General features: G+C 35.3%; 1 pseudogene; it reads right to left on the minus strand.

Annotated features, from left to right (window-relative positions):
• Positions 1-1,529: 1,529 nt before the first annotated feature.
• On the minus strand, positions 1,530-4,786 carry LOC112132996 (UDP-glucuronosyltransferase 2B15-like; annotated as a pseudogene).
• Between the last annotated feature and the right edge of the window lie 21,138 nt (positions 4,787-25,924).

The following is a 25,924-nucleotide window of genomic DNA, read 5'->3' on the forward strand; positions in this document are numbered from 1 at the left end:
TTCTTCATCCACCCAATATTGAAGTAATGAAATGGCTGTTAATAGATTCATCACTGATCTCATTCTGTGACATCTTTATCAGAATAATATAAAATCAATGTAAGAAATTTTGTGAAATTATGAAAATTTAGGAAAAAATAAATTTCATTTATAAAATCTGTGTGCTTTCATTATGGTTTACTGTATTTATACAACTCAATGTACATATATTATTTTTATATAAAAATTTTTTTATCTCATTGCATATGTCTTTTCTTCTGACACAAAAATTGTGATATTTTTCTGTTCATCATTTTGTTCCATAGTATTCAACAATACCTGTACTATGGCTGACAGTGTAATTTAACATTTTTTGATAAAATAATTGTAATGGCATGGTATACACATTGTATAGATTTTAAATCATTTCTCAATGTAAAATACTTGAATTATCTCCAGTGTTTATTTTATGAATGTCTGCCAGAAATATTGAATCTGACCATCATGATTTAGTTGTTCTCTGTATAGTTTCATATGAGTATATTACGAAGCCAATGTCTATATGCATTTTTATAATACTTAATACTTTTCCCCAAGTGTCTGATTCTTTTAAAATATGTAAACATTATCTGAGAATCTAATACATAATGGAAAAGCAAGCAAATTTGTGACAAAAATTATTTTATGTAAGAAAGAAGCAGAGGACAGGCTGCACAACTATTGACTTGGATTCGAAAATATCTTCTGCAAATGAATAACCACAGCTAGTATTAGTATTTATCACTATTGTACTAATAGTCATTCTTGCCCTTGTCTTCCTTCTCCACCTACTTTCTTCCTCCTTCTAATGGCACCATCACTTTCCTCTAATGTGAATGGGGAAATTTTTTGAGAATAAGGTTAGAGTGCATAGAATTTTCATTGGTCTTACCTCTGCCTTTGTCCTTTGGGAAATTACCACATAGAGCCTATGCAATTTTCATTCAGCATAAACATTGGGATTTAAATCGACTAAGATTTCAGTTTTCTGTTGCTGCTAATAAGAAGGTAGACAAAAAGATCTCTTAAAGATTATATAATAAAGTAGTGAGGAATGCTTGCTTTCTACCTATGTCTCAAAACAATAACATTAAAGTAAAATATATGAGGTTCTTTTGTTTCTTCATAAGGAAGATCATCCTATATCCTGACAGAACTCTTTTGTAAATCTCAGTGTAGTTTTCAGATGCAAGTGGTAGACATTATTTAGATCTTATTATATATGCATTGTTCATTTTTTTTTGGTGCTTCTCGTTCAGGCAGCTGTGATGATGATTCCCAGGTTTCTCAGAGATTTTTACTGAGGTGTCCTATAGGCTTGGCAAAAGGCAGAAAACATTAAAAGGGTAAGCTGACCCTTTTATGCTCTAAGATATAAACCTCTGGGATCTCACTGACTAATGTTTTAAATGCTAGAGTGAAAGCAAGTAAACATTGGCTTTGGCTGCGAATATTCTGGTGGCACACATTTATGTCATTGAGGAATAGTGTACCTTGAAAAGCCTTAACCCTTACACCGTTAGCATTTCATCTTGTTCATCTGACTGCCCAAACATCTATATTTAAACAAGTCCACAGGGGATCTGTTCTCTAGGACTTTGCTGGAGAACCTTGATGTGTTGGAAAACTGTTCCTATTAATATAAAAATTATATCTCACGTGGCTGGCATATGTTAACTAATGGATACTATTAATAGTAATAACAAAAATAAAAATCATTACAATATTACTACTATTTGAATCACTATGTACCAGAGACATTTTAAGTGTTTTATCTGTATTAAGAATATTGTCAACACAACACAATAGGAATTAATTGCCATTATTATAGAAGTAGGCATAATTATCTCTATCAACATTCTAGTCCACTTTTCCATTATCTGTTGCATAAACTCATGCAAAATCTTCTAAATGATCTACACTTTTCACAATCTGGCCTTTTTGCAATGTAATCCATTGACAACATTGAGAGCTTTTAAAAGAAAGGAAATCTGATCATATCTCTCCATTTCTTAACGCTGTGCAGTAGCTCCCCTTTGCCCTTAATAGACACTTTGATCTCCTTATAATTATATTGCTTCAATTTACCTCTCTAGTGACATCTGCTACTTTACTCAGCTTTTTCCTGCATACTAATTAGAAATCTTGGGAACTGCCTTTACTTCACCACCTGCTGTTCTTTTTGTGTTTTCCTCTCCCTCTCATTTTTTCACCTATTCCTGCACATTATTGAGGACTCACTTTATCAATGACTTTGAGATCTCTTCTAGATGTTTCCTTAGCATTGTGATCTTATAACACTTTTAGACTTTTCCTTTTTACTTGCTTATAGTCTATCTTTCAAAGTACAATGTAAGGCATGAGGGAGCAGAAAGTGCCGACATTTCTTCTCTGAAAATCGAGCACTTATCTGTGGTTTGTGCTGATCACTTCATAAACATTCTTTGAAGGAATGACTTATACTTTTTTTTTACATTGCACAATGAAGACTTTCATTGAATCAACCCTGTTTTCAGAGTCTCTTTAGTATCCCTCTTTGATATTTAATGACACTAAAGTTTACACAGTTGTGATGATATAGAAACATATGAGATTCTAATGGTAGGTCGCTGTCCTCGACCTCCCGTATTTCTCTTATTGTGAGTCAAACACTCTGAATGAAAACATATCTGCCTATTCCTTCTGAAATGCATAGCAAATAAATCAAATGGGAATACATTTACCTTAGGCAGGATTTTGGCTGGTTTACAGTAGAGTTCCCCCACAAAATCGACATTTGGTAAGAGTGGGCGAAGAAATTCAAAATCCCAGTACATTTGAATGAGCCACATTTCAGCTTTCCCCATTATCTGAAATAATGTAGATTAATAAAATAAATATATACATATCTTTTTATATAGAAGCATAACAATTTTCATACATTGCGTGTTAGTTACACATAAGGAAAGCAAAGTGTTCAGATAATTAAGAGGAAATTACATATTTAATGTAACATTAGTATATTCACAATCACAAATAGTTATTGAAATAAGCCACTATGGACTTAAATATGCATTTGTTTCCTCTCTAAAGCTGCAGTGGTAACCAATATACATTTAAACAGATCTTTGAGCTCCACGATTAATTAATCTTACTATACTCATAAAAAAAGCTTTCTACAAAGTGCAAAATCTAGTTTCCACAATTTATCAAGTCAGTCCCTTGATTCTTGGTTCTCCAAGTGAACTGTGTTTTCTGAGAGTATGGCTGAAATCCTTGAACATACTACTGCTTCTAGTTCATGTTAAGATTTTAACAATATTAGTTGTAAAATACATACATTTAAAAATGATAGCTAGTATATTTTCAGAATTTATTGAAACAGATATGTGCTCCCCCTTAACTTGGCCCATATTTTCCCTAATAAAGAGATGTAGTATAATAAAATATAGATTAAAAGCTTGAATGTTCACTTTCAACAAGGTTTTAGTTCACAAAGCCAATAATTTCCAAGTTGTTAGTGAACAATGTACAAACACTAGAAAACTCAAATTTTAGGTTTCTGTTTCTGAAATAGAGCCAGTACACCTCTCAACTGTGAAGCAATCCTTCTGTTTATAGAGAAAAATATTTTAATACCTAAATAAGAAAACTGAGGTACACAAAGAGAAAGAACTTTCTCAATGCTGCATTAATAGTTATGCTAGAAATATGTGTGGCTCCTCATCTAAATGTCTGCCTTCATCAAGTTGTTTATTGATATATGTATTGCCTTTTTAAAGATGAAAAAAGTATAGTAAGATACATATGTAGTTGCTTAAAGAAATCATAAGCACTTTACTTCATAGTTTTTTTTTTTTTAAATTCCTGTACTGTCCTATAGGAGTGATGGTCAAAGGGTTCTAACTGAGCCTATAATATCAACATTTCTATAATATTTGTGAGATTGATAGATCATCTTACATTTGCAATTCATCATTTCATTTAAAAAACACTATCCTCTTACATTATATACACTCACCTTCAAAGGCAAAAGGAAAGTTAGGACTTATTAACTATTGATTAGAAACATGACTTACATAGAACTTCACTGTAAAACTTCTCCCACTTCTCGTATCAAATGTTTGAAACCAAATGTCAAAATAAAGCACATGTATTAGATTTTTAATCCTCTCCACGAATGTCATTTTATCACTTAATTCTGACAGAACAACAGGTATGTGGGAAGTGGGGAATAGAAGTCCTCCACTATACTTCTCAAGTGTGTAGCCAGGAGACTGTCAACAAAGGACATGTATTTAACATGCCTTTAACATGCTCAGCTAGCAGTTCACCACAGGGACAAAAGGCATCTGCAAGAACAACATCAAACTTTGACTCTTGTAGTTTTGTCATAATTTTCTTGTTCAAAACTACATCTTTACAGAGATTATTAGCACAGTCTGTAGATTCCCAAAAGAGTTCTTGTGCTTGGAAAAATATGACCAAAATGCATCTTTTGGAAGATCATATATCCATCTATTGATCATTTTCACAAAAAGACCTTCAAAATTATTTTTAATTAGAGATGTTGGATGAACCTAAAATTTAATAGCAGATGATTTACTAGGGTGAATAATAACGGAAGTCGGAGATGACAGTACAGTCATCTTATGGCCTCTCCAAACAAGTTCATCCAGGATTGTCTTTATATCATCCAATGGCTATATTCTGTGGGCCACACCAGCACCTTTCCACAACTCCCAGAGCTAAAGTAACAACTGAGTTGTGTCGGGAGAATATTTGACATCAATTTCACAGTCCTCCTGGTGCAATGCAATGTTTCTTTTCAAATCGCTGTTTCTTTCTGTCTTTCTCATACTTACATCTGAAGATAAATCAATCAAGTGAAAGTATAACTGCTACAATTCAAAGTAGCAGTTACCATATAATTTCTAAATTACCATAGGAATTGTCTGTTACCATATAATTTCTAAATTACCATAGGAATTTCCAGATTGTTTTTCACAGTGGTTGCTTCATTTTCCATTCTCACCAGCAATGTATAAGAATTTTAATGTCTTCCCAACCTTGCCAACACTTGGGATTATATTTCATTTGATTATAGCCAGTGTGAATGAAGTGATATCTCATTATGTCTTACCTTTCCTTGATATGAAATCATGTTGAGCATGTTTTGCTTAATTTTGATTGAATTATTTGTCTTCTTATGGACTTGTGTTTTTAATATGTTTTTGATATAAGAACTTTACCACATATATAATTTCCTTGTTTTTTTTTTATTCTTTGGGCTATCCTTTTACTTTCTTAATGGTGTTCATTGAAGCACAAAAGTATTGATTTTGATGAAGTCCAACTAATCAATTTTAATTTGGTTGCTTTTATTTTTGATTTTATATCTCACAAACCATTTCCAAGTTACAAAAATTAGTACCTGCTATTTATTATTAGAGTTTTATAGTTCTAGTGCTTACATTTAAGTTTTTGATCACCTTTGAATTAGCTTTCATAAATGATTTGAGGTAGAGGGTCCCAACTTAATTATTTTGTATATGGATAATCATTTTTCCCACTTATATTTGTTGAATAATCTATTCTTTCACCCTTAAATAGTTTTGAAACTTTTGTCAAAAACTTTAAATGAATGGGTGTATTTCTATATTCTAAAATCCATTCCGTTGATCTACATGTGTATCTGTAAGCCCGTATCACACTCTCAGGAATATCGTATATTTGTATTTGTCTTTAAAAGCAGGAAATGTAAGTTTTCCAGCTTTTTTTTTATTTTAAATTGTTTCAGTTTTTTAAAAATTTTTTTCTTCTTGTCTTTTTTCTTTAAGAGGTAGAGGTGTTACTATATTGCCCAGACTAGATTCAAATTTCTGGGCTCAAGCAATCCTCCCAACACAGCCTCTTGAGTAGCTGGAATTATAGATGTGTTTCACTACACCTAGCTTCTTTTGGCTATTAGTATGTCTCTTGAATATGTATATAAATTTCAGAATCAGCTTGTCTGTTTATGCAAAGAAGTGATCTGGGATTTTAATAGGGATTGCATTGATTTGGTATTTGAATTTGCAGAGTAGAGTATGGTCCTTATCACAATACTAGGTGTTTCAATAAATGAAAATGTGATGGCTTGCTATTTATTTAGATGTTCTTATTTCCACAGTATTTTGTAGATTTTGTTACAGTGGCTAGCTAGTCAGACACAAACAGGGCAGAAGAGGGCTCCCACACCCTATCAGGAAAGTCAGGTGATCATCAGCTAATGGTCAGGCAGTTGTCACACTGTCTCTCTAAAATAATAATGGTTGCAGCCAGCCAGGGAAAGGCAGATTTCCTATAGATAGAAAAAATCAAATCTGGTAATCAGCAGCTTCCTGATAAGATCTCAGGAGTTGGGTGGGTGGGCCCACGCATGCACATTAAGAGGCCAAATGGTGGAGTACGACATTCCGGGGGCTCCAGAAAAGGGAAGAATGCCTCAGGGGAGCATGCATATGACTCCAGTAAACATACTGTGCATGCTCATCTCCTAAGTGCTAGCAGGCCATCACACATATCAGCAGGTCACCCTAAGGAAAGAATTAAGGAAAATGGAATCAGGATCCTGGAAGTATGCCAACATATAAAACCCTAAGTCAAAGGTCAAACACTGCACTTTACCTTCTAAATGGCCACTTGGATATACCCCAAGTGTACTTTCCTTTCTTTCCTGCTATAAACCTTTTTAATAAATTTTCACTTCTGTTCTGAAACTTGTCCTGGTCTCTTTTTTTGCCTTGTGCCCCTCGATCAAATTCTTTCTTCTGAGGAGGCAAGAATGCAGGTTGCTGCAGAACCATAAACATTTGCTGCAGTAACCACCACTGGTAATAATTTCACATTGAGAGTTGTACAATTTTTTGTTAAACATTGCTAAGAATTATATTTTTTCATGGTATTATAAGGGTGATTGTTTAATCTTCATTTTAGTTTAAATTTCCAATGCAATTGTGGAGATTTTTTGTTTGCTTATCTTGTATCCCAAAATCTTGTTTTATTGGTTTACTCGAATATTTTTTAGTGGATTTATAAAAATTTCCTATTACTAGATCATGATATATGCCAATAGAGATAGTTTAACTTCTTTCTTTCTAATGTGGATTCCTTTTATTTCATTTTCTTTCTTATTTATTGACTGAAAGTTCTACTGCAATATTGAGTGGAAGTGAGAAGAGCCAATTTAGTGTGATGTTAGCTGTGTATTTTTTTATAGATACTATTGATCAGTTTTAGGATGTTCCCCTTTACTTCTAGTTTAAGTGTTCTTATGATGAAGAGTATTGAATTTCATTAAATAAGTTTTTCTGCAGTTATTGAAGTGATTATGCAGTTTTTTCCTTTATTCTAATGATATGATATATTAGTTGACTTTTTCAGAAGTTAATATAACTTTGCATTCCTGGAATAAAATTCCTTTTTTTATGGCATTTAAGCTTTTCATATGTTCCTGAATTTTCCTTGCTAGTGTGAAAGGAAAATAAAAATCTTGAGACATTAAACTCACTATGTCAAAGAGAAAAGTTAATCTTGGGGAGCAAACCGTGTAAAACTGGCTCCCATTTTGTTCCTAAATAGATAAATGCAAAGATAGAAGGCCACATACCTCCCCAGAGGGCCTCCTTCCCAATTTATTCATGAGGAAATTCACAAGGCCCTAAAACAGAGTTCTCTTGAATTTTACCCTGAGAGTGTAAATTAACATTTTATATTCGCAGGTATATAAAAGACAGGACTTGAAGCCATTGTGTGGTTTTTAGCATAAGGTCTTACTGAATGGTGGTTATGTTTTCTCCTCTTTTATTTTTTGGAGGATCAATTATTTTAAATAATTGATAGAAATATAGAGCTTTGATAGTTTCTACTCTATCATTTCCAGTTATTACCCCACTATTTTTTCCTAAACAATATTTCACTGGAAGCCATCAGAAACTAGCTTTTCTTTTATGGGAGACTTTTTCTTACAGCTTCAATCTTGTTACTTGTTATTAGTTTGTTCAGGTTTTTTATTTCTTCATGGGTCTATCTTGGTCGGTTGTATGTGTCCAGGAATTTATTAATATCATCTAGGTTTTCCAATTTGTTGGTATATAATTGTTCATAATATTCTGTTATAATAATTTGTGTTTCTGTAATTTCAGTTTTTATGTCTCCTCTTTCACTTCTGATTTTATTTAATGGGTCTGTTCTCACTTTTTCTAACTTATTCTAGCTAAGAGTTTGTTGATTTTGCTTACTTTTACAGAGTTTACCTTATTGTCTATGGCTGCTTTTGTACTACAATGGAAGAGTTGTGTATGAACAAGAGTCTAAAGGATTTGCAAAGTCCAAAAATATTTACCATCTGAGGCTTTACAGAACCTATTCTGATCTCTGCTCTATAGTAAGCAGGTTCATTTTTTCCTTTAACCTTTCTATATATTCAATGCAATTTTAATAAAATAGTATAGATTTTTAGTGAGTCAGATGGTTTATGTTTAATTATGTTAATAATGAGTTAATTAATTAATCTATTTGTATTTCCATTTTATTTAGAATAGGTGAATTTGTTTGTTATGTGGAATGGTGCTTCTGTTTTACTTTTTTTCTGAGAAATCTCTAAACTGCTTTCCACAGTAATTCAACTAATTTGCATTCCACCAACAGTATATAAGCATTTCCTTTTCTATGGATCCTCACCAGCATATGGTATTATTATTAATTTTTATTTTTTAGTAATAGCCATTATGACTAGTGTGAGATGGTCTCATTGTGGTTTTGATTTGCATTTCTATAATGATTAGTGATGTTGAGCATTTTTGTCATATGTTTGTTGGTTCCTTGTATGTCTTCTTTTGAGAAGTACCTGTTCACATCTTTTGCCCAGTTTTTCATGGGGTTACTTGATTTTTGCTTGTTGAATTATTCAAGTTTTTTATATATTCTAGATATTAGACCTTTAATAGATGTGTAGTTTGCTAATATTTTCTTCCATTCAATAGGTTGTTTATTCTCTTGATAATCTGCTGTGCAGAAGCTCTTCAGTTTACATCTTTCTTGTGAATTTTGAGTTTTGTTGCAATTGCTATTAAGGACTTAGTTATAAATTCTTTCCCAAGGCTGATGTCTAGAATGGTATTTCCTAGATTTTCTTCAATAATTCTTATAGCTTTAGGTCTTATATTTAAACATTTAATTCATCTTGGGTTAATTTTTGCATGGTGAAAAGTAGAGGTCCAGTTTCATTCTTTTTCTTATGGTTAGTAAGCTATCCCACCATCATTTATTGAATAGGGAGTCCTTTTCTCCATTGCTTATTTTTGTTGACTCAGTGATAGATGACTATAGGTCTGTTGCTGTATTTCTGGGCTCTGTATTCTGTTTCATTGATTTATGTGTCTGTTTTTGTAACAGAAACATGCTGTTTTGGTGTCTGCAGCCTTATAACATAGTTTGAAGTTGGGTAATGTGATGCCTCTGGCTTTGTTCTCTTTGCTCAGGCATTCTTCAGCTATTTGGACTAACTTTTGGTTTTATGGAAATTTTTGAATATTTTTTTCTAATTCTGTGAATAATGACATTGGCATTTTAGTAGGAATAGCATTTAATGTGTAGATGGCTTTGGTTAGGATGGTTATTTTAATGATATTGATTCTTCCAACCCTGAGCATAAAATGTTCTACCATTTGTTTGAGTCATCTATGATTTATTTCAGCAGTGCTTTGTAGTTCTTGTAGAAATCTTTTGCCTCCTTGGTTCGATGTCTTTTTAAGTATATTTTGTTTGTGTGACTGGTATAGATGTGATTGTGTTCTTGATTTGACTCTCAGCCTGAATTCTTATTGATGTATAGAAATGGTATTGATTTTTGTATATTGATTTTGTATCTTGAAACATTACTGAAGTCATTTTTCAGTTCTAGCAGGCTTTAGGCAGTCTTTAGGATTTTCTAGGTATAGAATCATATCATCACCAAAGAGCGATACCTTCAATTCTTTTCCTATTTGGATGTCTTTTATAGCTTTCTCTTGCCTAAGTGCTCAATTAGTACATTATTGAAATAGAAAGTGCTATTATTTTAATCATTTATATTTGAAACATAAATTTAAAAAATGTATTAAGTCCAAATTCATTGCAGAAATGTACTTATCCATTTAATAATAATAATAGTTATAGCAAATTGAATTTTGCTATATACAGCAATTACATACAGCAACTCTTTTAGCCTCAGCAATGCTATTAATTAGGTAGTGACATTACTTCATCTACATTTCACTGAAGGAGAATGTGAGGCATAGACCTGACAAGTAATTTGCTTAACTATACATGATTCTGTAATGGTTTTGCAAAGATGAATTAGGTTATCTGGATTCAGAGTGCAAGCTCTTACCCATCATCCTATGCTGACTACTCTTTCTGGGTTAGAGGTAGTTACGAAATGTAATATATATTCACATTTTTTGTAGGTATATATTAATTTTAATATTATTACAGGAGTATATCTCAAATATGTAAAAATATTTTTCTAGTTGTCTATCACTGCTTAACCAACTGCTCTCAAATGAAGGTGCTTAGAACAGCAACATTTTATCATCATCTGTTTTAATTCTAGGTTGTTGGCCAGGCTCAATTAGGTGTTTATAGCACAGCATTTCTCAGTTGGTTACTGTCCTACAGTAGCTTGGGCTAATCATCTGAAGGTTAATCACTCACATATCTGGTGATTAGTATTAAAAGTCTCAAGCTACTGGAGTGCTGGACAAATTGTGACTTCTTGGGCATACATATGTATTTCTACACCAAATGGTATATTTCTCCTGGGGACTGTGGATATAGCACAGGGCTCCAAAGCGAGTGGAGAGACAGAGAAAAAGGAAAAAAGAATGACAGAAACACAGAGAAAAGGACAGAAGGACAGACAGAGAAAATGTATTAACAATTTTTTTGAGCTTTGGAAGTTAAGCTCCTCACTTCCACTATGTTCTCTTTTTTGAGACAGCCACAAAGTTTGCTAAATTTCATAGGAAGGGTATATGACTTGATGAGAGGATTGTCAATGCATTTGTAATCACATCTCAAAATTACTGCAAATATAACCTGAAAAATTGGAAGAAATCACTAAACTACTGTAGAATTCATAAAATGTTGACATAAGACATTAAAATTTTAAAAGTTTGTTTGGTAAAATTTTAGCCATAATTAAAAATTTTAATTAACATTCTAATATATTTATTCATAAATATTTAAAATATCAAGTAGGTGTCCCAAAACAGGCTGTAAATTTATCAGATAGAGAGTACCAGATTGCTGGTCAAGTTAAGTTTTCTAGATGGCACTAATGTATTGATAATATTATATTAAAACCCAAGAACATGTTATCTCAAATCAATGTTTATTTCACTAAATAATTTTTAAAACTATATAATTAATATATAAAAAATTTGTGAAAGGTTAGTGAATGAAGTATATAGAATCAAAATTCAAAGTAGAATCATCTATGTTTATACAGATTTACAGATTCTTAATTTTATTTCAAAGAAGAATATCATACTTTTTTTCTGGAACTTGTTTTTCATTTAGCAATGTGATGTGGAGAGCATTTCATGATATTGTGTGTAATATGCCTGTTCTCTGTAATTGCTGCATACCTTCTACTTTTTGTGGGAGGTATGTATGTTCATTGACTGATAGTCATGTAAGTGATGGAGGGAACATCCTGTACATACATGCACTCAGGTGCAAGTATATCTGGATGGCAGATGACTAGATGTAGAATTGCAGAGTCAAATTGTATGTTTAATTTTTTTTGTGAGAGTTGTTTCACTTTATACTCTCTCACAAACTCTTTTCTCAGATTCTTATGTTTGATCAATCTCCCATAGGAAAATAATTCGTCGACTTTTTATGGCTACATAGTAATCCATGATGTACACATACTGCACTTTCCTTATTCAGTCTATCATTGATGGACATTTAGGATGATTTCATGTGTTTGCTATTGTGAATAGTGTTGCAATCAACATATACGTGCATATGTCTTTATAATAGAATGATTATATTCCTTTGGGTATATACCCAGCAATGGGATTGCTGGGTCAAATGGTATTTCTGTCATTAGGTCTTGGAACAGACAACCACATGCTGCACATTCTCACTTACAAGTGGAAGCTAAATGATGAGAACACATGGCCACACAGGAAGCTAAGTGATGAGAACACATGGAACACATGAACAACACACATTGGGGCCTCTTGGAGGGTAGAAGGTGGGAGGCGGGAGAGGATCAGGAAAAATAAGTAGTGTGTACTGGGCTTAATACCTGGGTGTTGACACATATTTACCCATGTAACAAACTTGCACATGTACCCCTGAGTTTAAAATAAAAGTTAAAAAAATTCATTGACTTAAGATTATTGGCTTAATAAATTATAATGTCCAACTTTCTAGTACAAGTAGCCATCTTTTTTATTTGATTGGCCATTTTTACTTCTGTGAATTGTCAATTCATATCCTTCATCTATTTTCATATTGGTCAGTTTGTCTTTTTGGTTGGTGATATATAATAGCTCTCACTATACAAGGGATACCAGTCCTTTATCTATGTGTTGCAGGATAAGCTTGATGTAAATTACTTTAGGTTTGTATGCATGATTTAACAATATTATCTACTATGACACTACATTCATTCAATTTTTCTTAAAAATGTTTCATTTATCTAGATACATTTTATAAAAATTCTGCTGCAATCTCTTCCAATAATTCCCTTAGCATCAAAATTTTAATTTATTTTTAGAATACATTCATACCATAGGTCATAGAGTAGTTGTTGTGAGACTTGGATGATGGTCTTCTTACCAATAAAGACACATAGGTTTGTGTTAACCCATACTACTTTGATCATAAGGTGTTTCCTTGATGTGTAGCTTTTAAAAGGGCCTTGAGAATTCCTGCAATTTTATTATTTGCCAATTTTTGGTAATTTTTGTGTTCTTTTTATTGTTACTGATTATGATTAGTTGCAATATGCTTACATTTTAAAAAATCATTATCCTGTTTTTGGTCATGCTAAATGACTTATGTTTTCATATTAGTGTTATGGGATGAATAGAGTTACAGGCTTCTGAGGAAAGAGAGAAACATGGGACATCCTTATATAAAATAGGGCTATATAGAATAATTATCATTTTTAACTGTCTTCTACAAACACATTCAATTTCACAAACATCTGTAAGGCAGCTCAATAATTCTGTACCTTGTTTTGGAAGAAGTGAACACACATGTACATGTACATTTGTGATAATTAAAATCGGTAAGTCCCCTTAAAATGCTGGTTCTATATTATCACAACCTACAATTCAGACATTTTATCCAGTATTAAAGTTTAAAAATGACCATGAAAGCAACCAGTTGATGGTTTAGAAAAGTTCGTGGGGAAAAGAGAATTAGCTTGTGAACAAAGGTTTTCCCAAATAGTTAAATTTTGTAGTATTTGTCAGGTAGGAGTCATTCTATCTCTAATTTGTCATATATTATGCTTTTGATCCTTGAACAACACGGAGGTTTGAACTGAACCTCTGATTATATGCAGATTTTCTTTTGCCTCTGCCATCCAGAGATAACAAGGCCAACTTCTTTTTCTCTTCCTCCTTTTCATACTTAACATGAATACATGAAGAAGAAAACCTTTATGATGATCCACTCCCACTTAATAAATAGTAAACATATTTAACCTTCCTTGTGATTTTCTTAATAACATTTTCTTTTGTTCACCTTACTTTATTGCAAAACTACAGTATACAATACATATGGCATGCACAGTATGTGTTAATTTACTGTTTATGTTATTGGTAAGGCTTCTGGTCAACAGTAAGCTATCTGTAGTTAAATTTTGTGGAATCAAAAGTTATAAATGGATTTTTGATGGTGTGATAGGAGAGATTTGCCCCTAGGTCCACTGCTGTTCAAGGGTAAACTTTGATGCAAAAAGATTTAAGTTGGCAGAAGCCAAATGTACTGCCATTTTTTTTAAGATAAGAGGCGATGTCGTAGCCGGATGCACATTAAGGACTAGCAGCATTACTTGTCTCCCAAACCACAGAGGAATACAGTGCTCCCAGATTTTCAGTTTTGTTCCCCAACTCCAAATCTCTGAGTCCCATTATTTTGCCCTTCAGGCCCTGAATTTGGCATAAAGTGTAGTACAGGCAGACAGTGTTGTCTCCTGTGCCTCGCTGTTGTTTTGCGATGAAATTCTCAATGTGGTCAGCTGCTGCTGCTGCAGAAGTCGATTTTCTTTAAACACTACCAAGAACATCTGACTTACATAGCATATTTTGATTTGATATTTATTCAAACTGAGCCTGCTTAGTTTCTTTTTACAAGCTCTCTAAAACTGATAAAAGTCTTCACTTTATAAACTATGTAGTTACCATGATCTTTATACTGTTGATAAAGCAATGGTTCACTTTCCCCGTGTCTTCCACCTCAGTTCTTTTTTCCCCTGTATGAATCGTATCAATTTTGATCAAAGTGATTTTACTGAATACCAGGAGTTATCACCTCTCAAGTGTTATTGGCAATGTGATTGTTTTTGCCAGTTATCAGTGAGTTATTAAATTCCAAAGTCCCATGTTGAGGGTCTGCTTTTTAATGCCACTTGCCCGAGTTGCCATAGTCTATTTCTCTCAGAAAGGAAAGCCTGAGATAAGAATTAGTGTGCAATAACTTAATTTGAGAAATGTTCTTAGGGTACAGGAGTAGGGGACAGGAAAGGGTGAAAAAAGAAGGGAGAAAAATCAGTACAAGAATGTGTTACCAAACTAATCATCACCGTGACTGTTGGGACTTAAGCTCATGTGGACCCAGTAGGAAGCTGTGTGGATGTAAAGCATGATCATTAACCATCACTTTCTATTTTTTTTTTTAAGGTTTATTTCTTACTTTGCTTGTTTTTCTTTCTTTCTTTTTTTTATTATTATACTTTAAGTTTTAGGGTACATGTGCACAATGTGCAGGTTAATTACATATGTATACATGTGCCATGCTGGTGTGTTGCACCCATTAACTCTTCATTTAGCATTAGGTATATCTCCTAATGCTATCCCTCCCCCCTCCCCCCACCCCACAACAGTCCCCAGAGTGTGATGTTCCCCTTCCTGTGTCCATGTGTTCTCATTGTTCAATTCCCACCTATGAGCGAGTATATGCGGTGTTTGGTTTTTTGATCTTGTGATAGTTTACTGAGAATGATGATTTCCAATTTCATCCATGTCCCTACAAAGGACATGAACTCATCATTTTTTATGGCTGCATAGTATTCCATGGTGTATATATGCCACATTTTCTTAATCCAGTCTATCATTGTTGGACATTTGGGTTGGTTCCAAGTCTTTGCTATTGTGAATAGTGCCGCAATAAACATACGTGTGCATGTGTCTTTATAGCAGCATGATTTATAGTCCTTCGGGTATATACCCAGTAATGGGATGGCTGGGTCAAATGGTATTTCTAGTTCTAGATCCCTGAGGAATGGCCACACTGACTTCCACAATGGTTGAACTAGTTTACAGTCCCACCGACAGTGTAAAAGTGTTCCTATTTCTCCACATCCTCTCCAGCACCTGTTGTTTCCTGACTTTTTAATGATTGCTGTTCTAAATGGTGTGAGATGGTATCTCATTGTGGTTTTGATTTGCATTTCTCTGATGGCCAGTGATGGTGAGCATTTTTTCATGTGTCTTTTGGCTGCATAAATGTCTTCTTTTGAGAATGGTCTGTTCATATCCTTCACCAACTTTTTGATGGGGTTGTTTGTTTTTTTCTTGTAAATTTGTTTGAGTTCATTGTAGATTCTGGATATTAGTCCTTTTTCAGATGAGTATGTTGTGAAAATTTTCTCCCATTTTGTAGGTTGCCTGTTCACTCTGTTGGTAGTTTCTTTTGCTGTGCAGAAGCTCTTTAGTTTAATTAGATCCCATTTGTCAATTTTGGCTTTTGTTGCCATTGCTTTTGGTGTTTTAGACATGAAATCCTTGCCCATGCCTGTGTCCTGAATGGTAATGCATAGGTTTTCTTCTAGGGTTTTTATGGTTTTAGGTCTAACATTTAAGTCTTTCATCCATCTTGAATTAATTTTTGTATAAGGTGTAAGGAAGGGATCCAGTTTCAGCTTTCTACATATGGCTAGCCAGTTTCCCCAGCACAATTTATTAAGTAGGGAATCCTTTCCCCATTGCTTGTTTTTGTAGTTCTCCTTGAAAAGGTCCTTCACATCCCTTATAAGTTGTATTCCTAAGTATTTTATTCTCTTTGAAGCAATTGTGAATGGGAATTCACTCATGATTTGGCTCTCTGTTTGTCTGTTATTGGTGTATAAGAATGCTTGTGATTTTTGTAAATTGATTTTGTATCCTGAGACTTTGCTGAATTTGCTTATCAGCTTAAGGAGATTTTGGGCTGAGACAATGGGGTTTTCTAGATATACAATCATGTCATCTGCTAAAAGGGACAATTTGACTTCCTCTTTTCCTAATTGAATCCCCTTTATTTCCTTCTCCTGCCTAATTGCCCTGGCCAGAAGTTCCAACACTATGTTGAATAGGAGTGGTGAGAGAGGGCATCCCTGTCTTGTGCCAGTTTTCAAAGGGAATGCATCTCAAAATAATAAGAGCTATCTGTGACAAACCCACAGCCAATATCTTACTGAATGGGCAAAAACCATCACTTTCTGTTGCTCACTCTGCCAGGTTATGCATATGTGAGTAAGGGCTAGCTGAGTTTCTTCGACGGTTCCATGAAGAGATGTTAAAGAAGACTGGTGCAGAAAATGCGTGACCTGTCCTATCAGAAGATGACTTTACAAAGCTCCTTGACACAGCAAAGGCTAGAGAAAAAAAAAATTAGCTAAAAAAATATGAGGTGCAACCTAATTTGATCAAATGTATTAGAGCTTTCTTTTTTTTGTTTCATTTTCACAGTATATTACTTTCATATGATTAAATACTGTAAATTTCCCAGGTTTCTCATAAAGTTATGCCCATGATACAGGAGCTAGAAAGAAATTATTCAGGCAGATAGTGAGGGTGAGAGTCCTTGGTAAGGTTTTGTTTAATAAAAAGCAGCCCCCCAAATCATTTCCTTGCTAACAAAAAGCAGCCTGAAAAATTAAGCTTCAAACATAGATAAACAAGCTAAAAGCTTGCATAGGTAAATGCTGGCAACTGTGCCAATAATTCCTCAAAGATCTAGAACTAGAAATACCATTTGACCCAGCAATCCCGTTACTGGGTACATACCCAAAGGATTCTAAATCATTCTATTGTAAAGACACATGCACACGTATGTTTATTGCAGCACTATTTACAATAGTAAAAACTTGGAACCAACCCAAATGTCCATCAGTGATAGACTGGATAAAGAAAATATGGCACATATACACCATGGAATACTATGCAGCCATAAAAAATATGAGTTCATGTCCTTTGCAGGGACGTGGATGAAGCTGGAAACCATCATTTTCAGCAAACTAACACAAGAACAGAAAACCAAACACCACTTGTTCTCACTTATAATTGGGAGTTGAACAGTGAGATCACATGGACACAGGGAGGGGAACATCACACACTGGGGCCTGTTGAGGTGTGGGGGACTAGGGGAGGGATTGCATTAGGAGAAATATCTAATGGAGGTGACGGGTTGATGGGTGCAGCAAACCACTGTGGCACATGTATACCTATGTAACAAAACTGCACATTCTGCACGTGTACCCCAGAACTTAAAGTATAATTAAAAAAAAAAAAGAAAGAAAAGGGATGGGATTCCTTGAAGCTAGGTATATTCAACATGGATATTCAACATGGAGGTTCCCTCTTTCCTTTTCTTTGTCAACCACATGTGCAGTAAAGAAGCATGTAACATGGCACTGGCCTGGTGGTGAAACCATTTGTGTATTGAAAATTAAGGTGGGGCAGCTAGCTTCTTCTTACACTATGTAAATGGCACACCTGGTTCCACCAATCCTTTGTGCCCTATATAAATCAGACACTGCTTCCTCAAGCTCATCTATAAACCTCTGTGCATTTCACCATGGGACTAGAAGATCCATTCGGGAGCTCCTTTCTGCAGGAAAGAGAGCTATTCTCTTTTCTCTTTCTTTCCCCTATTAAACCTCCATTCTTAAACTCACTTCTCGTGTGTCTGTGTTTTCAGTTTCCCTGGAGTGAGATGATGAGTCTTGGGTATTTACCCCGACAATGATGCTGCTTAACCTGTTACTTTTATTTATTCTTATTTTTAAAATTTTTATTTATTTTACTTTAAGTTCTGTGATACATGTACAGAACGTGCAGGTTTGTTGCATAGGTATACATGTGCCATTGTGGTTTGCTGCACCCATCAACCTATCATCTAGGTTTTAAACCCTGCATGCATTAGGTATTTGTCCTAATGCTCTCTGTGCTTTTGTCCCAGACCCCCTGACAGTCCCTGGTATGTGATGTTCCCCTCTCTGTGTCTATGTGTTCTCATTGTTCAGCTCTCACTAATGAGTGACAACACGTAGAGTTTGGTTTTCTATTCTTATGTTAGTTTGCTGAGAACGATGATTTCTATCCATATCCCTGCAAAGGACATGAACTCATTCTTTTTTATGGCTGCATAGTATTCCATGGTGTACATGTACACATTATCTTTATTTGGCCTATCATTGATAGGCATTTGGGTTGTTTCCAAGTCTTTGCTATTGTAAAGAGTGCTGCAATAAACATATGTGTGCATGTGTCTTTATAATAGAATGATTTGTAATCCTTTGGGTATATACCCAGTAATGGGATTGCTGGGTCAAATAGTATTTCTGGTTCTAGATCCTTGAGCAATTGCCACAATGTCTTCCACGTTGGTTGAACTAATTTGCACTGCCATCAACAGTGTAAAAGTGTTCCTATTTCTCCAAATCCTCTCCAGCATCTGTTGTTTCTTGACTTTTAAATGATTGTCTTTCTAATTGGTGTGAAAAGTTATCTCATTGTGGATTTAATTTGCATTTCTCTAATGACCAGTGATGATGAGCTTTTTTTCATATGTTTGTTGGCCACATCAATGTCTTCTTTTGAGAAGTGTCTGTTTATAGCCTTTGCCCACTTTTTGATGGTGTTGTTTTGTCTTGTAAATTTGTTTAAGTTCCTTGTAGATTCTAGATATTAGACCTTTGTCAGAGGGATAGATTGCAAAAATGTTCACCCATTCTGTAGGTTGCCTGTTCCCTCTGATGATATTTTATTTTGCTGTGCAGAAGCTCTTTAGTTTAATTAGATCTCATTTGTTAATTTTGGCTTTTGCTGCAATTGCTTTTGGTGTTTGAGTCATGAAGTCTTTGCCCATGCCTATGTCTTGAATGGTATTGCCTAGGTTTTTCTAGGGTTCTTATGGTTTTGGGTTTTACATCTAAGTCTTTAATCAATCTTGAGTTAATTTTTGTATAAGGTATAAGAAAGGGCACCAGTTTCTGTTTTCTGCATATGGCTAGCAAGTTTTCCCAGTACTATTTATTAAATAGGGAATCCTTTTCCCATTGCTTGTTTTTGTCAGTTTTGTCAAAGATCAGATTGTTGTAGATGTGTGGTATTATTTCTGAAGCCTCTGTTCTGTTCCATTGGTTTATATATCTGTCTTGGTACCAGTACCATTCTGTTTTGGTTACTGTAACTTTGTAGTATAGTTTCAAGTCAGGTAGAATGATGCTTCCAGCTGTTTTTGTTTTGTTTTATTTTGTTTTTTTTTGCTTAGTGTTGTCTTGGCTATACAAGCTTTATTTTTGGTTCCATATAAAATGTAAAGTAGTTTTTCTGGTTCTGAGAAAAAAGTCAATGGTAGCTTGATTTGAATAGCAGTGAATCTATAAATTTCTTTAAGCACTGTGGCCATTTTCATGATATTGATTCTTCCTTGCCGTGAGTATAGAATGTTTTTTTCATTTGTTTGTGTCCTCTCTTATTTCCTTAAGCAGTGGTTTGTAGTTCTCCTTGAAGAAATTCTTCATGTCTCTTTTTAGGTGTATTCCTAGGTACTTTATTCTCTTTGTAGTGCTTGTGAATGGAAGTTCAATCATGATTTGGCTCTCAGTTTGTATATTATCAGTGTATAGGAATGCTTGTGATTTTCCCCATTGATTTTGTATTCGGAGACTTTGCTGAAGTTGCTTATCAGATTAAGAAGTTTGGGCTTAGATGATGGGGTTTTCCAAATATAGAATCTTGTCTTCTGTAAACAGAGACAACTTGACGTCCTCTCTTTCTATTTCCATACCCTTTATTTCTTTCTCTTGCCTGATTGCCCTGGCCAGAACTTCCAACACTATGTTGAAAAGGAGTCGTGAGAAACGGCATACTTGTCTTGTGCCAGTTTTCAAAGGGAATGCTTCCAGCTTTTTCCCATTCAGTATGATATGGGCTATGGATTTGTCATAAATTGCTCTTATTATTTTGAGATATGTTCCATCAATACCTAGTGAATTGAGAGCTTTTAGCATGAAGGCATATTGAATTTTATCGAAGGCCTTTTCTGCATCTATTGAGATAATCATGTGGTATTTGTGATTCGTTCTGTTTATGTGATGGATTATGTTCATTGAGTTCTGTATGTTAAGCTATCCTTGCATCATGGGGATGAAGCTGACTTGATTGTGGTGGATAAGCTTTTTGATGTGTTGTTAGATTCAGTTTGCCAGTATTTTATTGAAGATTTTTGCATGGATGTTCATCAGGGATATTGGCCTGAAATTTTCTTTTTTGTTGTTTCTCTGCCAGGCTTTGGTATCAGCATGATGCTGGCCTCATAAAATGAGTTAGGGAGAATTCCCTTTCTGTTGTTTGGAACAGTTTCAGAAGGAATGGTACCAGCTCCTCTTTGTACCTCTGGTAGAATTTGGCTGCAAATCTGTCTGGTCCTGGGCTTGTTTTGGTTGGTAGGCTATTAATTACTGCCTCAATTTCAGAACTTGTCATTGCTCTACTCAGGGATTTGACTTCTTCCTTGTTTAGTCTTATGAGGCTCTATGTATACAGGAATTTATCCACTTCTAGATTTTGTAGTTTATTTGCGTTGAGGTGTTTTTATAGTATTTTCTGATGGTAGTTTGTATTTCTGTGAGATCAGTGGTGATATCCTATTTATCTTTTTTTATTGAGTCTATTTGATTATTCTCTCTTTTCCTTTTTATTAGCTTGGCTAGTGTTCTATTTTGTTAATCTTTTCAAAAAACCAGCTCCTGCATTCATTGACTTTTTTTGAAGGCTGTTTTATGTCTCCATCTCTTTTAGTTCAGCTCTGATCTTAATTATTTCTTGTCTTCTGCTAGCTTTTTAATTTGTTTTCTCTTGCTTCTATAGTTCTTTTAGTTGGGATGTTAGGGTGTCAATTTTAGATCTTTGCTTCTTTCTCTTGTGGGCATTTAGTGCTATAAATTTCCCTCTAAACACTGCTTTAGTTGTGTCCCAGAGATTCTAGTATGTTGTCTCTTTGTTCTCATTGGTTTCAACAGACTTTGTTATTTCTGCCTTAATTTTGTTATTTAACCCAGTAGTCTTTCAGGAGCAGGTTATTCAGTTTCCATGTAGTTGAATGGTTTTGAGTGAATTTCTTAATCCTGAGTTCTAATTTGATTGTACTGTGGTCTGAGAGACTGTTATGATTTGCATTCTTTTGCATTTGCTGAGGAGTCTTTTACTTCCAATTATGTGGTTGATTTTAGAGTAAGTGCTATGTGCTTTGAGAAGAATGTATATTCTGTTGATTTGGGTTGGAAAGTTCTGTAGATGTCTATTATGTCTGCACGGTCTAGAAATGTGTTCAAGTCCTGAATAGGCTTGTTAAATTTCTGTCTCATTGATCTGTCTAATATTGACAGGGAAAGTTAAAGTCTCCCACTATTATTTTGTGTGATCTAAGTCTCTTGGTAGGTCTCTAAGGACTTCTTTTATGAATCTGGGTGCTCCTGTATTGGGTGCATATATATTAGGATAGTTAGCTCTTCTTGTTGCTTTGGTCCCTTTACCATTATATAGTTGCCTTCTTTGTCTCTTTTGATCTTTGTTGGTTTAAAGTCTGTTTTATCAGAGACTGGGATTGCAACCCCTGCTGCTTTTTGCTTTCCATTTGCTTGGTAAATATTCCTCCATCCCTTTATTTATTTTGAGCCTATGTGTGTCTTTGCATGTGACATGGGTCTCCTTAACATAGCACACTGATGGATCCTGACTCATTGTCCAATTTTCCAGTCTGCGTTTTTTAATTGGGGCATTTAGCCCATTTACATTTAAGGTTTATATTGTTATGTGTGAATTTGATCCTGTCATCATGATGCTAGCTGTTTATTTTTCACATTAGTTGATGCAGTTTCTTCATTCTGTCGTTAAGCTTTATATTTTGGTATGTTTTTGCATTGGCTGGTACTGGTTTTCCTTTCCATATTTAAGACTTCCTTCAGGAGCTCTTGTAAGGCAGGCTGGGTGGTGACAAAATCATCAGCATTTGCTTGTCTGTAAAGAGTTTATTTCTCCTTCTCTTATGAAGCTTAGTTTGGCTGGATATGAAATTCCAGGTTAAAAATTCTTTTCTTTAAGAATGTTGAATATTGGCCCCCACTCTCTTCTGGTTTGTAGGGTTTCTGCAGAGAGATCCACTGTTAGTCTGATGGGCTTCTGTTTGTAGATAACCTGACCATTCTCTGTCTGCCCTACACATTTTTTCCTTTGTTTTAACCTTGGAGAATCTGATGATTATGTGTCTTGGGGTTCCTCTTCTCAAGGAGTATGTTAGTGTTGTTTTCTGTATTTCCTGGATTTGAATGTTGGCCTGCCTTGCTAGGTTGGGGAAGTTCTCCTGGATAATATCCTGAAGAGTGTTTTCCAACTTGGTTCCATTTTTCCTGTCACTTTCAGGTAAACCAATCACTCCTTATTTCATTAAGTTGAACTTCAATCTCTGATATCCTTTCTTCTGTTTCATCAATTCAGCTATGATACTTCTGTATGCTTCACAAAGTTCTTGGCTGTGTTTTTTATCTCCATCAGGTCATTAATGTTCTTCTCTAAACTGGTTATTCTAGTTAGCAGTTCCTGTAACCTTTTATCAAGTTTCTTAGCTTCCTTGCATTGGGTTAGAACATGAGTTCCCCTCTAGCTCAGAAGAGTTTGCTATTATCCACCTTCTGAAGCCTACTTCTGTTAACTTGTCAAACTCCTTCTTCATGCAGTTTTGTGCCCTTGCTGGAGAAGAGTTGCAATCATTTGGAGAAGAGGCATTCTGGTTTTTGGAATTTTTTGCATATTTACACTAGATTTTCCTCATATTCCTAGATTTATCTACTTTTGATCTTTGAGGCTGATGACCATTGGATGGGGTTTTAGTGTGGGGGTCTTTTATGTTGATGTTGATGTTCTTACTTTCTGTTTTACTTTTTCTTCTAATAGTCAGGTCCCTCTTCTGCAGGTCTCCTACAGTTTGCTGGAGGTCCATTCCAGACCCTGTTTGCCTAGGTATCACCAGCAGAGGCTGCAGAACAGCAAAGATTGCTGCCTGCTCCTTCCTCTGGAAGCCTTGTCCCAGAGGGGCACTGGCCTGATGCCAACTGGAGCTCTCCTGTATGAGGTGTCTGTCAACCCTTGCTGGGAGTTCTCTCCCAGTCAAGAGGCACGGGATTCAGGGACCCACTTGAGGAGGCAGTCTGTCCCTTAGCAGAGCTCAAGCACTCTGCTTGGAGAATCCTCCTTGTCAGTATCCACTGTTCTGTTCAAAGCTGGCAAGCAGGAAGGTTTAAATCCACTGAAGCTTTGCCCACAGCTGCTCCTTCCCCCAGGTGCTCTGTCCCAGGGAGATGGGAGTTTTTTCTATAAGACACTGACTGGTGCTGCTGTCTTTCTTTCAGAGATGCCCTGCCCAGTGGGGAGTTATTTAGAGAGGTAGTCTGGCCACAGATGCTTTGCCGTGCTGTGGTGAATTCCATCCTGTAAGAATTTCCTTTAAAGTTCATATGGAACCAAAAAAGAGCCCACATCACCAAGTCAATCCTAAGCCAAAAGAACAAAGCTGGAGGCATCACACTACCTGACTTCAAACTATACTACAAGGCTACAGTAACCAAAACAGCATGGTACTGGTACCAAAACAGAGATATAGATCAATGGAACAGAACAGAGCCCTCAGAAATAACACCGCATATCTACAACTATCTGATCTTTGACAAACCTGAGAAAAACAAGCAATGGGGAAAGGATTCCCTATCTAATAAATGGTGCTGGGAAAACTGGCTAGCCATATGTAGAAAGCTGAAACTGGATCCCTTCCTTACACCTTTTACAAAAATTAATTCAAGATGGATTAAAGACTTAAACATTAGACCTAAAAGCATAAAAACCTTAGAAGAAAACCTAGGCATTACCATTCAGGACATAGGCATGGGCAAGGACTTCATGTCTAAGACACCAAGAGCAATGGCAACAAAAGCCAAAATTGACAAATGGGATATAATTAAACTAAAGAGCTTCTGCACAACAAAAGAAACTACCATCAGAGTGAACAGGCAACCTACAGAATGGGAGAAAATTTTCGCAACCTACTCATCTGAAAAAAAGGCTAATATTCAGAATCTACAATGAATTCAAACAAATTTACAAGAAAAAAACAACCCCATCAAAAAGTGGGTGAAGGACATGAACAGACACTTCTCAAAAGAAGACATTTATGCAGCCAAAAAACACATGAAAAAATGCTCACCATCACTGGCCATCAGAGAAATGCAAATCAAAACCACAATGAGATACCATCTCACACCAGTTAGAATGGCAATCATTAAAAAGTCAGGAAACAACAGGTGCTGGAGAGGATGTGGAGAAATAAGAACACTTTTACACTGTTGGTGGGACTGTAAACTAGTTCAACCATTGTGGAAGTCAGTGTGGCGATTCCTTAGGGATCTAGAACTAGAAATACCATTTGACCCAGCCATCTCATTACTGGGTATACACCCAAAGGATTATAAATCATGCTGCTATAAAGACACATGCACACGTATGTTTATTGCCACACTATTCACACTATTCACAATAGCAAAGACTTGGAACCAACCCAAATGTCCAACAATGATAGATTGGATTAAGAAAATGTGGCACATACACACCATGGAATACTATGCAGCCATAAAAAATGATGAGTTCATGTTCTTTTAGGGACATGGGTGAAACTGGAAATCATCATCCTCAGTAAACTGTCACAAGGACAAAAAATCAAACACCGCATGTTCTCACTCATAGGTGGGAATTGAACAATGAGAACACATGGACACAGGAAGGGAAACATCACACTCTGGGGACTGTTGTGGAGTGGCATTAAGAGGTATACCTGATGCTAAATGGTGAGTTAATGGGTGCAGCACACCAGCATGGCACATGTATACGTATGTAACTAACCTGCACATTGTGCACATGTACCCTAAAACTTAAAGTATAATAATAACAAAATTAAAAAAAAAAAAGAAAAAAAAAAAGAATTTCCTGGCCTCCTTACCACTGTCAGGGGAAAACAGATGACACAAGCCTCAGTAACGGCTCCTCCCCCCACCAAGCTGGATTGTCCCAGGTTGACTTCAGATTGTTGTGCTGGCAGTGAGAATTTCAAGCTAGTGGTTCCTAGCTTGCTGGGCTCCATGGGAGTGGGACCAACTAAGCGAGACCACTTGGCTCCCTGGCTTCAGCCCCCTTTCCAGGGGAGTGAACGATTCTGTCTCACTTGGGTTCCAGGCACCAGTGGGGTACAAAATAAATGAAACAACAACAACAACAACAAAAATCTCCTGTAGCTAGCTCGGTGTCTGCCCAAACAGCTCCCCAGTTTGGTGCTTGCAACCCAGGGC

This window comes from Pongo abelii, chromosome 3 (genome assembly GCF_028885655.2).
Source record: "Pongo abelii isolate AG06213 chromosome 3, NHGRI_mPonAbe1-v2.0_pri, whole genome shotgun sequence".
Lineage (NCBI taxonomy): Eukaryota > Metazoa > Chordata > Mammalia > Primates > Hominidae > Pongo > Pongo abelii.